Source organism: Lycorma delicatula, chromosome 11 (genome assembly GCF_047948215.1).
Source record: "Lycorma delicatula isolate Av1 chromosome 11, ASM4794821v1, whole genome shotgun sequence".
Lineage (NCBI taxonomy): Eukaryota > Metazoa > Arthropoda > Insecta > Hemiptera > Fulgoridae > Lycorma > Lycorma delicatula.
In genome coordinates this window covers 41,623,775-41,637,959 of record NC_134465.1, presented here as the reverse complement: position 1 = coordinate 41,637,959, position 14,185 = coordinate 41,623,775, and the positions used below count along the sequence as shown (strand labels likewise).

General features: G+C 33.0%; 1 protein-coding gene across 7 annotated transcripts in view; it reads right to left on the bottom strand.

The window, feature by feature from the left end:
- The window catches only part of LOC142332222 (uncharacterized), a 112,597-nt gene that overhangs the window by 32,353 nt on the left and 66,059 nt on the right, over nucleotides 1-14,185 (bottom strand). The gene's annotated exons all lie outside the window — the stretch shown is intronic.

Here is a 14,185-nt window from a genome sequence, read left to right as displayed (position 1 = left end):
TGATGTAATTTCATAAAACATATTCCGCATAATACAGATTTCATAAAACAGATTACGCTTACATAAAACATATTTCGCTTCTACGGTCGGCAGACCGGTGTAGCCGCGGGGCTTAACTCACTAGGTACCTAGTCGACTGGGCGATTGAGTTCGAGACCCGGCCAGACCGAGTTACTTTTTTATATTTCAAATATTATGACTATATTTAATTCTACCGCTCACCTGTGACGTCATAACATAGCAGACGACTTATAACAGCATTTTTTGGGGTGGGGGTGCGACTTTGCAAATCTTTTTTTTTGCAATTATTGTTAACACATATGCCTAAGAAAAATATGATCTTAATTAGTGAAAATTTCGAGATATTAATGTTGACCTTGCCCTACAGTCTTTTAAGTTGTAAATTTAACGACATCAATACCCAATATATAGAAGTAATCTGATCAAGTCTGGTCAAAATCGACTCACATAGTTCAGGTGATATGAGGTGATTTAGAGGCCAACACCGAACACATACACACATGTACATGAACGAACATTAACATCCGGTTAAAATTTCCATTTGGTTTTTTGGGTTCGTTAGGTGTCAAAACGTCAAGATCCGGTTAAAGCCGCATATGCCCAAATTGGAACTATTACAATGCTTTTACATCTAAATCTATAGCTCTGCTATAACGCTATCTACACAGGAAAATAATACTCAAACTTTAAAAAAAAATCGATGAATCGAAAATTTAAATATTTAGGACAGATTATCCAACAGAATGGTTTAGAAAGAAAAGCGATCGGTGAAGAAACAAGAAAAGGAAGAAACATTAACAAAAATGCATTGTTTCTCGCTAATTAAACCCAAATATCTTTACACTTCCCATTGTCTAAACAAAAAATATAAATAAAAGAAAAAATAGTAAAAGTAGAAAAAATGGGTTCTTACTGCGAAAGAGAACACATAACTTATTTTTCATTTTCTGAATTACTAATATTTTTATGTACATTATTTGTGGATTAAGTAATAATGTACAGAAGAAAAAAATAATATTATAAAAAAATTTTAAACATTTTTAAAAACTTGCCTTATACATTTTAGTCATACAATAATAAAATTATTATCATACATTGCATGAATTTAATCAGTAGGTTAATCTGAATTTAAAACCGGGTTTTTAGCTGTTTTGCAGATTTGAAATTTTTTACACCCGCAACTTTAATTTCCACCCTTAATTTATCCCAGTACGGGAGGATTTTTGAAAAAATAATGGTGGAATATTGCATTGTCATCTGACCTTAATAACTGTGCAAAATTTCATCAATAGGGAAAGTCAGAACGTATATTAAATTAAGGATGCAAGATCTGATAGCAAACATGAAAAAAAAAATTAAAAAACATTGCGAGTTAAAATAAAGGAAGTAATAAACGGTACAATGAAATGATGAAGGAATATTGACAGAAACAAAAAAAAGAAAAAAGGAAATAAAATCTGTAACGCGATTCGTAGTGACTAAATCGAAAAAAGTAAGGTAGATAATATTTTATGTCACAAGATTTTAAAAGATTTTCAGGACATATTCTACTGGTGAAAATAAAGAAGAAAGTTTATATAAACATAGGTTCGTGTTGGCTGGGGAAAATTTCGCCCTGATTTGTACCCTTCAGTAAAATTAAACCAAAAAGTAATTATTGGAATCTAAATGAAGGATTAAATTTAGTGATTTTATATGAAATTGGAACTAAAAAATTGATAAAACTCTCTAAACTGAATTTTTAGTAGTTTCCAGAAATCTAGAGTTAAAGACAAAAGATTGGGAACGAAAAACACATTTGGTTTTAAAGCATGAAGATCTGCAATAATCACTACATACAAAACGTTTACCCAATTAACACACTTTTCGTTTTATCTTGTACTATACTAGCGGACCCGATAGACGTTGTCCTGACGCGGCATTATTCTGTAATAAATGCACAACACATAAATAAATATAAGTAACTTATTTAAGTTAAAATTAGCAGGAATGTGTTCGAAATTTCATTAAAATGACTATTAGTATGATATTATCAGTTTGTGATTGTTGTATTATTGTAATGGGCTTATTGATTAATTATGTTTAGTATGGGTAATATTTATTTTCACTAAATATTGAGATGTCCGATGAAAATTGAATTAAAAAATCGAAACGTCGTAAAATTAATAATTAGTGTAATTAATAAATTTTCATCCACATTACTGCTAATTTTCACTTAACATCATTCTAAAAAAGTACCTCCTACATATTTTTTTTAAATTTAATAATTTTTATGTTTCATAATTATGTAACAGCTTAATTAATCAATTAATAAAAAAATTAAAGCACTGTAAAAAAGCAACGTAGTTAAAATTTTAGTAGAAATTTTTATCATTTCTCTCATTCTTTATTTTAACATCTATTTTACCAAATCTTAGATAATTGTAAATAAATAAAAATAATTTTAGAAAACTTTTTATAAAATTAATCAGCTAAAACATTATAAATTCAATTTTTTAAATATACTTTACACTATAATTATTATAAGTAACTTATATTTTAATTTTATAAATGCTATAATTTATTTTACAAACTTACATTTTTATTTTCAAAGAGCCGTTCAATACTTCATAAGTTGCATAGAATCAAATGAGAACTGACAATTTAAATTTGTAGGTTAAGTTGATTGTTATTGAATGCAAGTGTATACATCATTAAAATTCATGAAAATTCATGTAAAATACTCACTTCAATACTGCACCTTACAAATTTGCACAATGTACATTTCTTAATTAAACTTTAAAACGTTATTTCAATAAATAATAATATAATATGATATTCTCAATAAGCGCGCAATTCTAGCAGACTCGGCAATGCTTCGCTATTGCTAGATTTGAGTATACATACAGATTAAATGAACGCAATTGAAAGTTTCATAAAACCTTACAAAACTGAACATTAGCAATTTAACAAAATTTAACCTTTCACTTTATAAAAGTCAGAATGTAAATAAATTAAAATGGCAAAACAACGGCACTACCTATCGGATTTAATTCAAACTATTCTCTAAACACAGTAGTCCATTAAAAGTACGAATTTTATTTAATGTAAGAACAACACTAAGCTACGACGCAAGTAACTGATATGCGAAAAAGCAACAAAATAAAAAAAAATTCCTAGAATCCGATCGCAGCACCAACTACCGGGTTTGACTGATAAGCCAAAAATTAAGAAAAAAACGTCTAAAACGCGATCGCAGCGCTGCCTAACGGACCTTTTGAATCTTAACCATCCCAAGATCAACAACTCATAAATAAATTAAAAAACATTTTCACTTCAATACTGCACCTTACAAATTTGCACAATGTATATTTTTTAATTACACTTTAAAACGTTATTTCAGTAAATAATAATATAATATAATATTTCTCAATACGCACACAATTCTAAACGCGATCGCAGTGCAGCCTACTGGATCCAATTGTGAACCTTACCATCTCAAAATCAACAACAACAAATAAATAAATAAATTTAAAAAAACATTTTCTATCGGTTCAAATTGTGAATCAAAACCATTCACGAATCCCCTTGAACACACAAAAAAATTTCATCAAAATCGGTCCAGCCGTTTAGGAGGAGTTCAGTTTCATACACACGCACACAGGAAATATATATATAAAGATAGCTATACAAAATAATTAATTATGTACAGGTCATCGAAAAAGATTGCAGCAATAAAAAGAAAATCATATATCCCTATGTAATTGATATAAAGTATTAAATTGAGCTGTAAAATAATCGGGATATCAAGAATTTTTAGACGTGACCGGCCGTGACCTTGAGCCGATGATCAAAACGGCACTGCGCCACTGTCAAGTCGTGCAACGGCGATAGTTAAGTAGAAAGCACATTGCATTTTGTGGTTAGCTGAGTATAAATCGGCTATAACTGTCCAACGGACTATCCGGCGTGTTTATGACAACGATCCCTCTCATATAAACGGCATTAGACGGTGGTACGAGCAGTTTAAGAAATCTGGCAACGTAGAAAGTGAAAAATTTCCCCGGACGGTCCAAAAAGAGTGATGAAGCAGTGGGCTTATACGCCAAAGATTTTAAGAAGCTCTAAAAAATAAATTTCAAGGTGAAGTTTACAGTTAGGAATTCCAAAGACAACTATCAAAGCGTTTACGCCTTCATGCTTACAAAATTCAGCTTAAACATCAAATTAAACCTACGAATCTTCCTAAATGTGTTGAATTCGCAAGTAAAATGCTTAATAACATAGACGGTGATGAAACATTTTTAATACGTGTTATGTTTATGGATGCAGCGGTTTTCGATGTCAGTGGTTGTCTCAACCACTGACATCGAAGGGACTTCCCTCCTTTGATAGTTCTTTTTTTTCCTGTTTAGCCTCCGGCAATTCCCTTTCAGATAATACTTCAGAGAATGAATGAGGGTGATATGTATGAACGTAAATGGAGTGTAGTCTTGTACAGTCTCAGTTCGACCATTCCTGAGATGTGTGGTTAATTGAAACCCAACCACCAAAGAACACCGGTATCCACGATCTAGTATTCAAATCCGTGTAAAAATAACTGGCTTTACTAGGACTTGAACGCTGTAACTCTCGACTTCCAAATCATCTGATTTGGGAAGACGCGTTCACCACTAGACCTACCCGGTGGGTTCCCCCTTTGATAGTTGTCTTTGGAATTCCTAACTGTAAACTTCGCCTTGAAATTTATTTTTTAAAGCTTCTTAAAAACTTTGGCATATAAGCTCCACTGCTTCGTCACTCTTTTTGGACCGTCCGGGGGACTTTTTTCGTCCCCTTTTGAGAACGCGTTGAAGTCAAAGGCAACGGTTCAACGCGTTCTCGAAAGTTTCCTTAATCGTTGGGTCGGTTCTGTGCTTTGGCGTCTGAGAAACACACATCCTAGATTTTTTTCCATGGAGATACGTTAAAAATATAGTATACAGTTAAAAAATCAGGGATGTACAAAATTTAAGACAACGGATCACCGCTGCTATTACAACAGTTACGCCTGCGATGGTCCAATGGACCGGTGTAGACGTCGATTATCGGCTGGATATATGCAAAACGGCCGACGGAGCTAAAAATGAAACATTCTAAGATATTTAAAAAAACGTTTTGAGTAGATGAATTTAAAAAAAAAAATACTGGTTTGATTATCTATAGTAGTTCATGAAATAGGTATTTTACTTTTCCGCCTAGAGCTATAGCGTTAGAAGGGAAAGTATTGTAATTAATATGATTTGGGCATATGTAGTTTTCATCGCACCTTGACGTTTTGATAAATAAGGAACCCAAAAAACCGGATGGAAATGTTCGTATGTAAGTATGCGTGTGTTTGATGTTTCACACCTTATATCTCCAAAACTATCCTACCGATTTTGACCAAATTTGGTCAGATTACGTCTATATATGAGGCATTGATGCCATTAAAATTTCGACTTAAAATGCCGAGAAAGTGAGGCTGTACAGCAAGGTCTCCCTCAGAATTTCGAGATTTTGACTAATTAAGGTCTTATTTTTGTTAGGTATATGTTAAAGATTAAAAAATAATAGTATCTGCCAAAAAAAGTTTGCAAAATCGCACACCCACCACCAAAAAATGATCTAAAATAAACTAGCGGATAAGTTGGTATACTGCGTCAGTAGTACCACTCTCACTATAAGGAACACTGGTGTAGCACTGACGTAAAGCTTCTGTAGTCGACTGCTATATTGTGACGTCACAGGGGAGCAGTAGAATAAAATAAATAAATAATATTTAAAGTGTAAAAAAGTATTTAAAGTGGCCGCTAGTACCGCCACATCCGCGTGAATGAAATACGGTATGCGGGCGCGCTTTAATTAAAATCATTGAACTAAATTCACAAAAAATATTATATTTAAATTAAATAAATATTTTTAATTAAGTTTTGTGTGTAAGCAGCGCATTAGAAAAAAAACCGCGTGACAGGAAAGTCCTATAACTGTGTTGTCAGCTTTTTTCAAATTGCTGCAACCTTTTTCTTTGTATTCGGGAAAGTAAAAACTTGGAAAAACTGCATAATTATTTCATAAAAAATACAAAAAATAATAATAATTCTCTTTGTTATATCTATCTGACCGGTAATAAATTTAATCTTATCAGTAATTACATTTCAGTTAAAAAAAAAAAATTTAATGAAATCACTTTGTTTATGATACCGGTAGACGTACATTTAATGTTTATCTTTTTCTATTTTAATTTATCTATTATTATTTATTTTTTGTTTAGATATGTAAGCCGATAACGTAATCTGAAATGTAGTCGTGCATTGTTCAGCAGAGGGAGCATGGAAGGTAGGATTTTTATATTGTTGAATGATATACAACTGCAGGGAGAACGGTGCATGTTACGGTAAGTAAAATAGGTAGCGATGTAAAAAGAAGTATAGTCATTATGAGGAGGGGGTATGTATTACGTCATCAATCATAACTCAGCGTGACGTCACACCTTAGTACTCACTCCCCTTGTATATTATACATTTAAATAACCGACATGGTATGTGGTACTCCTTTCCTCTCTTTTCATTTATCTAGCCTCTTCATGTATGGATTATAACTTTGTTATATATACGATAAATTTATGTAGGAAGCCCACGCGGTATATTACAAAAATTAAGACGGTATAAATCAAAAGATATTTAATTACACCGTCAAATTAATATAAGCAAAAGAACTATTCGAATTCGTTTTTAAAAAATTCCTTTTTAAAATAAATAAATATAATTTTTAAATGTACTTTTTTCTTGAATATTATAATAAAATATTTGTAAAACCTATTTTTAATTGTTTTCAGTCAGCGATTGGTGTTGCTATCCTCACATAGACGTCGCCTGATATTACTTTAAGAGTTTTTAGTTTTAAATTTACACAGACAGGTATTCAAAACACAGTTTAAAAGTACATAAATTATATCTTTCCTTTTTTATTAAATACTATCCGGCCCGTCTAGCCTGAACCTGGATCTTCGATCCCAGTTTGACCCAGACGAACACCGAAGCTAACTCAGGGGCATCTCGAAATTTCTAGGAGCCACGAGGCTTATGCCAGGGCGGCAGAGCTCACTTCGCTCACCATTCCATGTTGCCAGGGGAACCCTGGCAACAGGAATGTTGCCTGGACACCCGCAGAGGTCGCTTCGATCGCCATTCCCGTCTACCAAGAGGGTTTCGGCCCTTGAATCTCCTCACTGTTCGTTACCCTCAGGATTATGAAAAAAATAGTAATAAATAACCATTAAAGTATACAGGCTTTATTGAAATCTGAAAAAGAAACTAAATTACAAAAGATAGAATAATAGTAACTTTTTCTTTCTTTTTCCTGTTTAGAGTCCGGTAACTACCGTTTAGATAATTTTTCAGAGGATGAATCTGGATGATATATATGAGTGTAAATGAAGTGCAGTCTTGTACATTCTCAGTTCAACCGTTCCTGAGATGTGTGATTAATTGAAACCCAACCACAAAAGAACAACGGTATCCACGATCTAGTATTCAAATCCGTGTAAAAATAACTGGCTTTACTAGGATTTGAACGCTGGAACTTTCGACTTCCAAATCAGCTGATTTGGGAAGACGCGTTAACTACTAGACCAACCCGGTGGGTTAGAATAATAGTAACTGTGGTAAATAAAATACACACTCCTTCGACGATGAAAAATTCATAACTTATTTCTTTGCCGTAGTGGCAGAACTATAATAATAAAGTAAAAGGATTAATCTTTTATATTGCTTAATGAATATCTTTTTTTCAGGACTTCACCCTCCTTGGGAATGAAGAAATAATGAATATTTTTAATATCTTAACCTTCAAGGAAGCTAGGGGTCACGGTCTATGATTAATGCCTTTTCTGAGATAACACGAACGCATCCTGCAAATTTGAAAGCAATCGGTCGATTGGTTCTCGCGTGACGCGGGAAAAAACAGACAAACTTTATATATATATATATACATATATATACATATGTCTACTGAAAAATATCTAGAAAATATCCCGTTTGAATTTCGAAAATCAAAAGATAGGTTGCGAAGTTACAACAACATTTCCAAATAAGTGTGACCTGTTAGATCGTGAGTGGGTGAGTGTACCCGTGCAAAACTTAGCCTTCAACCTACTAACAAATACCCCGTTTGGATTTTGAAAATCGGACGATTGTTTGGAAACCCACCAGGTTGGTCTAGTGGTGAACGCGTCTTCCCAAATCGGCTGATTTGGAAGTCGAGAGTTCCAGCGTTCAAGTCCTAGTAAAGCCAGCTATTTTTACACGGACTTGAATACTAGATCGTGGATACCGGTGTTCTTTGGTGGTTGGGTTTCAATTAACCACACATCTCAGATATGGTCGAACTGAGAATGTACAAGACTACACTTCATTTACACTCATACATATTATCCTCATTCATCCTCTGAAGTATTATATAAATGGTAGTTACCGGAGGCTAAACAGGAAAAAGAAAGTAAGGACGATTGTTTGAAAAGAAAAGATACTTTAAGAGCATCCTACTGCACCTCCCAAAACAGCGCCCCAGCGGCACCCCGTTTGTACCAGTCGATAGGGATGATCGGTGTAGTCTCCAATGAGGTACTCGCATACTTCACCACTCTAGCCTCACACACAGTCCCCATGGGAAGTCCATTATTGTTAAACAGAATTTTTTTTTAAATTATTAGAATTACTTTCACTGGGAGTAATGATCTATAGAGCTGAATATCGGTAGGATATTCAGTATTATAACTAACTGTCTTGCTGAATATGACAATGGGAGTGCTTCATTCTACATTTTTTTCCTAGTAAATCTATGAGATGATTGTTATTTTTGACATTATTTGTCTTTTTTTTCTGGTAAATACAATATAAGTATTCTTGTATTATATTATTGAAACAATATTAAAACAGTTTTGCAAAAGTAACTGTTATATTTTTGGATCGATTCAGATTTAGGACCTGAAACCAAAACGTTCAATATTTTTTCTTAATATAGTGGGGGGGGGGCAGCCGGACGGCTAATTGTCACTGAAAATCACGATCAGTAAATAATATATAAGCAAAGAAAATTTTCAAAAAATAAATTGATGTGAACACCACAAGACTTCGTTTTACGTTTATTAAATTACATATACACATTTTTGCTGTACGTAATTTAAATTTATTTCATTTGAAAGTGAGATGCGATCCACCAATTCTTTAATAAAAGTAGACAGTAACACAAATGCAAAAAATATTAGTTTTTATTAACATCAAATATTTATACAATTTTTAATTCAACAATCTTACCTGAAATATTAGGTTAGAATAAAAGTCCCTTGATTACTCTTTACATAAATTGTTTACCAAATAATCCAATAATAGAAACTGATTATTCTACACCGTAAGGTCAAAATTAATATTTGTAACCGGTATACATGATTTAACTAAACGGAATACTTTTATTTATACTACACAACCTTTACTACACAACTTACTTTTATACTACACAACTTTTATTTATACGACACACCAAAAATTTTGTGCATGTTACGCACAACTGAAAAATATTTTCAACAATCAGTTTAGATTGAATACAATTCAAAAATGTATTTTATTTTTCTGTCAAATAATTAAATAAAATGGTTTTTTTATATATAAAATTTTTAAAAGAGGTTGCTAATAAAATCAAAAAATAATACGATTCTAAATTATAATTTTCAATTTTTTTTTTTTTTTTTTGTCTTCAGTCATTTGACTGGTTTGATACAGCTCTCCAAGATTCCCTATCTAGTGCTAGTCGTTTCATTTCGGTATACCCTCTACATCCTACATCCCTAACAATTTGTTTTACATATTCTAAACGTGGCCTGCTTACACAATTTTTTCCTTCTACCTGTCCTTCCAATATTAAAGCGACTATTCCAGGAGGTGGCCTATAAGTCTGTCTCTTCTTTTAACTATATTTTTCCAAATGCTTCTTTCTTCATCTATTTGCCGCAATACCTCTTCATTTGTCACTGATTTCCACCCATCTGATTTTTAACATTCTCCTATAGCACCACATTTCAAAAGCTTCTAATCTTTTCTTCTAAGATACTCCGATTGTCCAAGTTTCACTTCCATATAAAGCGACACTCCAAACATACACTTTCAAAAATCTTTTCCTGACATTTAAATTAATTTTTGATGTAAACAAATTATATTTCTTACTGAAGGCTCGTTTAGCTTGTGCTATTCGGCATTTTATATCGCTCCTGCTTCGTCCATCTTTAGTAATTTTACTTCCCAAATAACAAAATTCTTCTACCTCCATAATCTTTTCTCCTCCTATTTTCACATTCAGTGGTCCATCTTTGTTATTTCTACTACATTTCATTACTTTTGTTTTGTTCTTGTTTATTTTCATGCGATAGTTCTTGCGTAGGACTTCATCTATGCCTTCTAGACTTCATCTATTCATTTTCAATTAATATTAAATAATCACATGTTTCATAATTACACATACACGTATGTACGAATAATACCTATTAAATTAGATTTACTCCATTTTAGAAGTAAGTAAAATTTTATCTCACTAATAATTTTTTCGTTTTTTTTATTATCGTTGAATTATTTTACTTATCGCAAACTTGTTTTACAATTACGGTTAATAATTAATTATTAAATCAATATATTTAAATAAGAAAAAGAAAAAAACAATTAAAAAAACAAAATGAGATGAAATCTGATTCGAACCGATGTATGTGCCTTCCCTTTAAGATCCAAATATTTCATTAATTAAATATAATAAATATAATTTCGATTGCAATCAAAAAGGGAGGTGCACAACTAGATGTTACAACAGTGTTAAATCCAAAATTTCAACATCCTGCGGCTAATCGTTTATGAGTTATGCGAGAAACATACCTACGTACAGACGTCACGCCGAAACTAGTTAAAATAGATTCAGGGATAGTCAAAATGGATATTTCCGATGAAATATGAAAACTGAAATGTTTCGCTATCACAATACTTCCTTTACTTCGTACAAGGAAGTAGAAAAAAGGAATAATTGATTAAATATCATGAAAATATTCAAACAAAATGAATTACACTAAATTAAGATAGATGTAAAGAATCAATAAAAAAAATATGACAAAAAATGAAAATTAAAACACACACACAGCAATATATATATATATATATACACTATTATAGAAAGAGGAAGAGGGATTTTTTTTGTACGGAATAACCAAAAAACTACTCGATCAATCACAACCAAATCTTTACCCATGTTTCTTGGTAAAACAGAAGATTTAAAAATATACGACGTGCTACCCAAAAGTTCGGGGAATTTTAACATAAAAATAAAATAGCTTACCATAACTTATAATTTCCACTATCTCCTTGGGCACTGATATAGTGATCCCAGCGTTTTTCCCATGATTACATGCTTCCCTAGAAGTCTGCAGGTGTAAGTGTTCGAAGCACGTTCTGCGTTTCTTCCTGAATCTCCTCAATTGTGTTAAAACGACGGCCTTTCAATTGAAATTTTATTTTCGGAAAGAGAAAAAAGTCGTACGAGGCAAGATCAGGTGAATAGGGTGGGTGGGGAATCACTACCGTCTTTTTGGAAGCCAAGAAATTCCGAACGGCTAGCGATGTGTGCGCGAGCGCGTTGTCATGGTACAGAACCCAGCTGTTGTTACCCCACAGATCTGAACGTTTGCGCCGCCGCTTCAAACGCTTCAAAAGTTCACAATAGAACATCCCATTGACAGTTTAACCAAGAGGAACAAATTCCTTATGGATAATGCCTTTGATGTCGAAAAAACAATCATCATGGACTTCACGTTGCTGCGCACTTGGGGTGCTTTTTTGCCGCAGTGAACTTGGCGACTTTCACTGCGACGACTGCTGCTTAGTTTTAGGGTCATACCAGTACACCCATGTCTCATCATCGGTTACAATGATGGAGATGAAGTTAGGATCATCTCTTGCTGAATTTTTCAATTCACTAGACAGCTGAACGATATTGTTTCTGGTCGCTTTTCAACAGTCTCGGTACGAATGTTGCAGCAATGCGTCTCATGTTAAAATTGTACGACACGATGCGTTGCACGAACCCATATGACATTTGTACGATTGCACAAACATCATGGATTGTTTGTCTGCGATCTGCAACAATAGCCTCTCGCACTTTCGCGATGTTTTCCGGTGTTGCGCTTGTTGATGGTCTTCCTGAACGATCATCGTCATCGACTGTCGTTTGTCCATCTTTGAATTGTTTGTACCACAAAAAAGTTTTACTTTTTACTCATAGCATTGTCACCAAATGCTTCCACAAGCATGCGATGGGTTTCTGCACCAGTTTTTTTTAAGCATGAAGCAAAATTTGATGCAGGTTCTTTGCTCTTTAAAATTTGCCATTTAGAACTTCACCGAAGCAGTAAAACACAACGTTACACAACCGCAGGAAAGTCAACAATGCAGCGTCTTACCGTCACAGCTGTTGGAACACTGATTCACAAAGAGTACTGTTAAGATACATCTAGCGGCAGCAGGTCGTACCAGCAATGGTTCGCGCGCGAAATTCAAATTCCCCGAACTTTTGGGTAGCACCTCGTATTTCATCTCGAAAAATCTGTAAAATATACATTTGTAGTAGTGGAGATTTGGCGGTTGAAACATAAACTTTAATGAATTGAATTAATGAACTGTGAACTGGGTTTGAACTGAACGGTTCGAATCAATCGAATGAATAATATTATAAAATTAATAGAATTAAAATTACGATAAATAAAATAATAAAAAAATTTCTGTTTAACAATAACGGACTTCTCGTGGTGACTGCGTGTGAGGCGAGAATGATGATGTATACGGCACTTCGTGGGAGGCTAGACCGATCATCACCATCAACTAGTAACAAACTGGGTGCCCTGGATTGCTGTTTTGGGAGGTGCAATGGGGTACTCTAACAATATCTCTGCAAACAATCATTCGATTTTCAAAATTCAAACGGGGTATTGCCTTGTAAGTTGAGGAGAACGTTTGCATGCATCAGGTACATTCTCGCTCTAACATATCACGATTATTCGGAAATATATATATATCGCGAACATGAGAGGCGTTATTATGCGCCGATGATCAATGAATCTTTCGAAGAAGAACTTTCGAAGATTTAAGATTTTGAAATAACGAACATTTTCATTTTCATTTATATAGATATTTAAGAATAAAAACAAAAAAAAGAATTTAAAAACGTGAAAAAATAAATTCAGTGAGGGAGAATGAAGGAGAGGAAGGAGGAGAAAAAATATGTAAGGTTTTAAAAGGGGAAAAGAGAGAGATGGATGATTTGAGGGTTTACGTGATAGACAGTATGTCATTTATATTTATTTTCTTTATTTAGCAAAATAACAGCATATATATAACAGGTTGACTTTTCATCAATATTATTTCTACTTCAATGAAAAACATACACACACTAGCGGACGGGCGCGCGCACACAGATGAAGGCACATAATAAATTTTCACATATGTACGTAATATATCATCTGCGAATATAAATACACAAAGAATGTACGAGATGGAATAAACAGACGATGCGAGCGTTATTCGGTCTCCATGGCAACCATAAGACGACGCCTGCCCGTTGACACGAGCGGTATTATAGCCGGCAAACTTCATCGTAGTAAAGTAGCAGCGGCAACAAATAGGTTTTGATTCTCTATCTTTAAAAACTTTACCCCCACCACAAACAACATTAAATCCACTGCCTCTTATATTTATTATTATGTTATGTGACCTAATAACGGTTAAATTTATTTTTAAATGTTTATCCTAAAATTAGTTATTTATATCAAAATATTAATTTAACTTAAAAGTAACGAAAAGTATAGATTATTTTTAATGTAGATTAATAAAAATAATTCAATATATGTTTATTTAATTTTTATAAGTCCCATTTTTAGTTTATTTTTAATTCAACCGTCAACTAAAAGTTGGTTCATAATGGATGAATTTTATTTAATTGTATTTTGTTCCAAACGGGAACAAATATAAAAATAAACATCAAATTTTGTCTGAGAATCCACCCTCTACTAAAAGTTAAAAAAATTTATCCCTCAAACTGCAATAGTAAATTTTTTTTTTTTTTTTGTAAATCAACTGGTTTG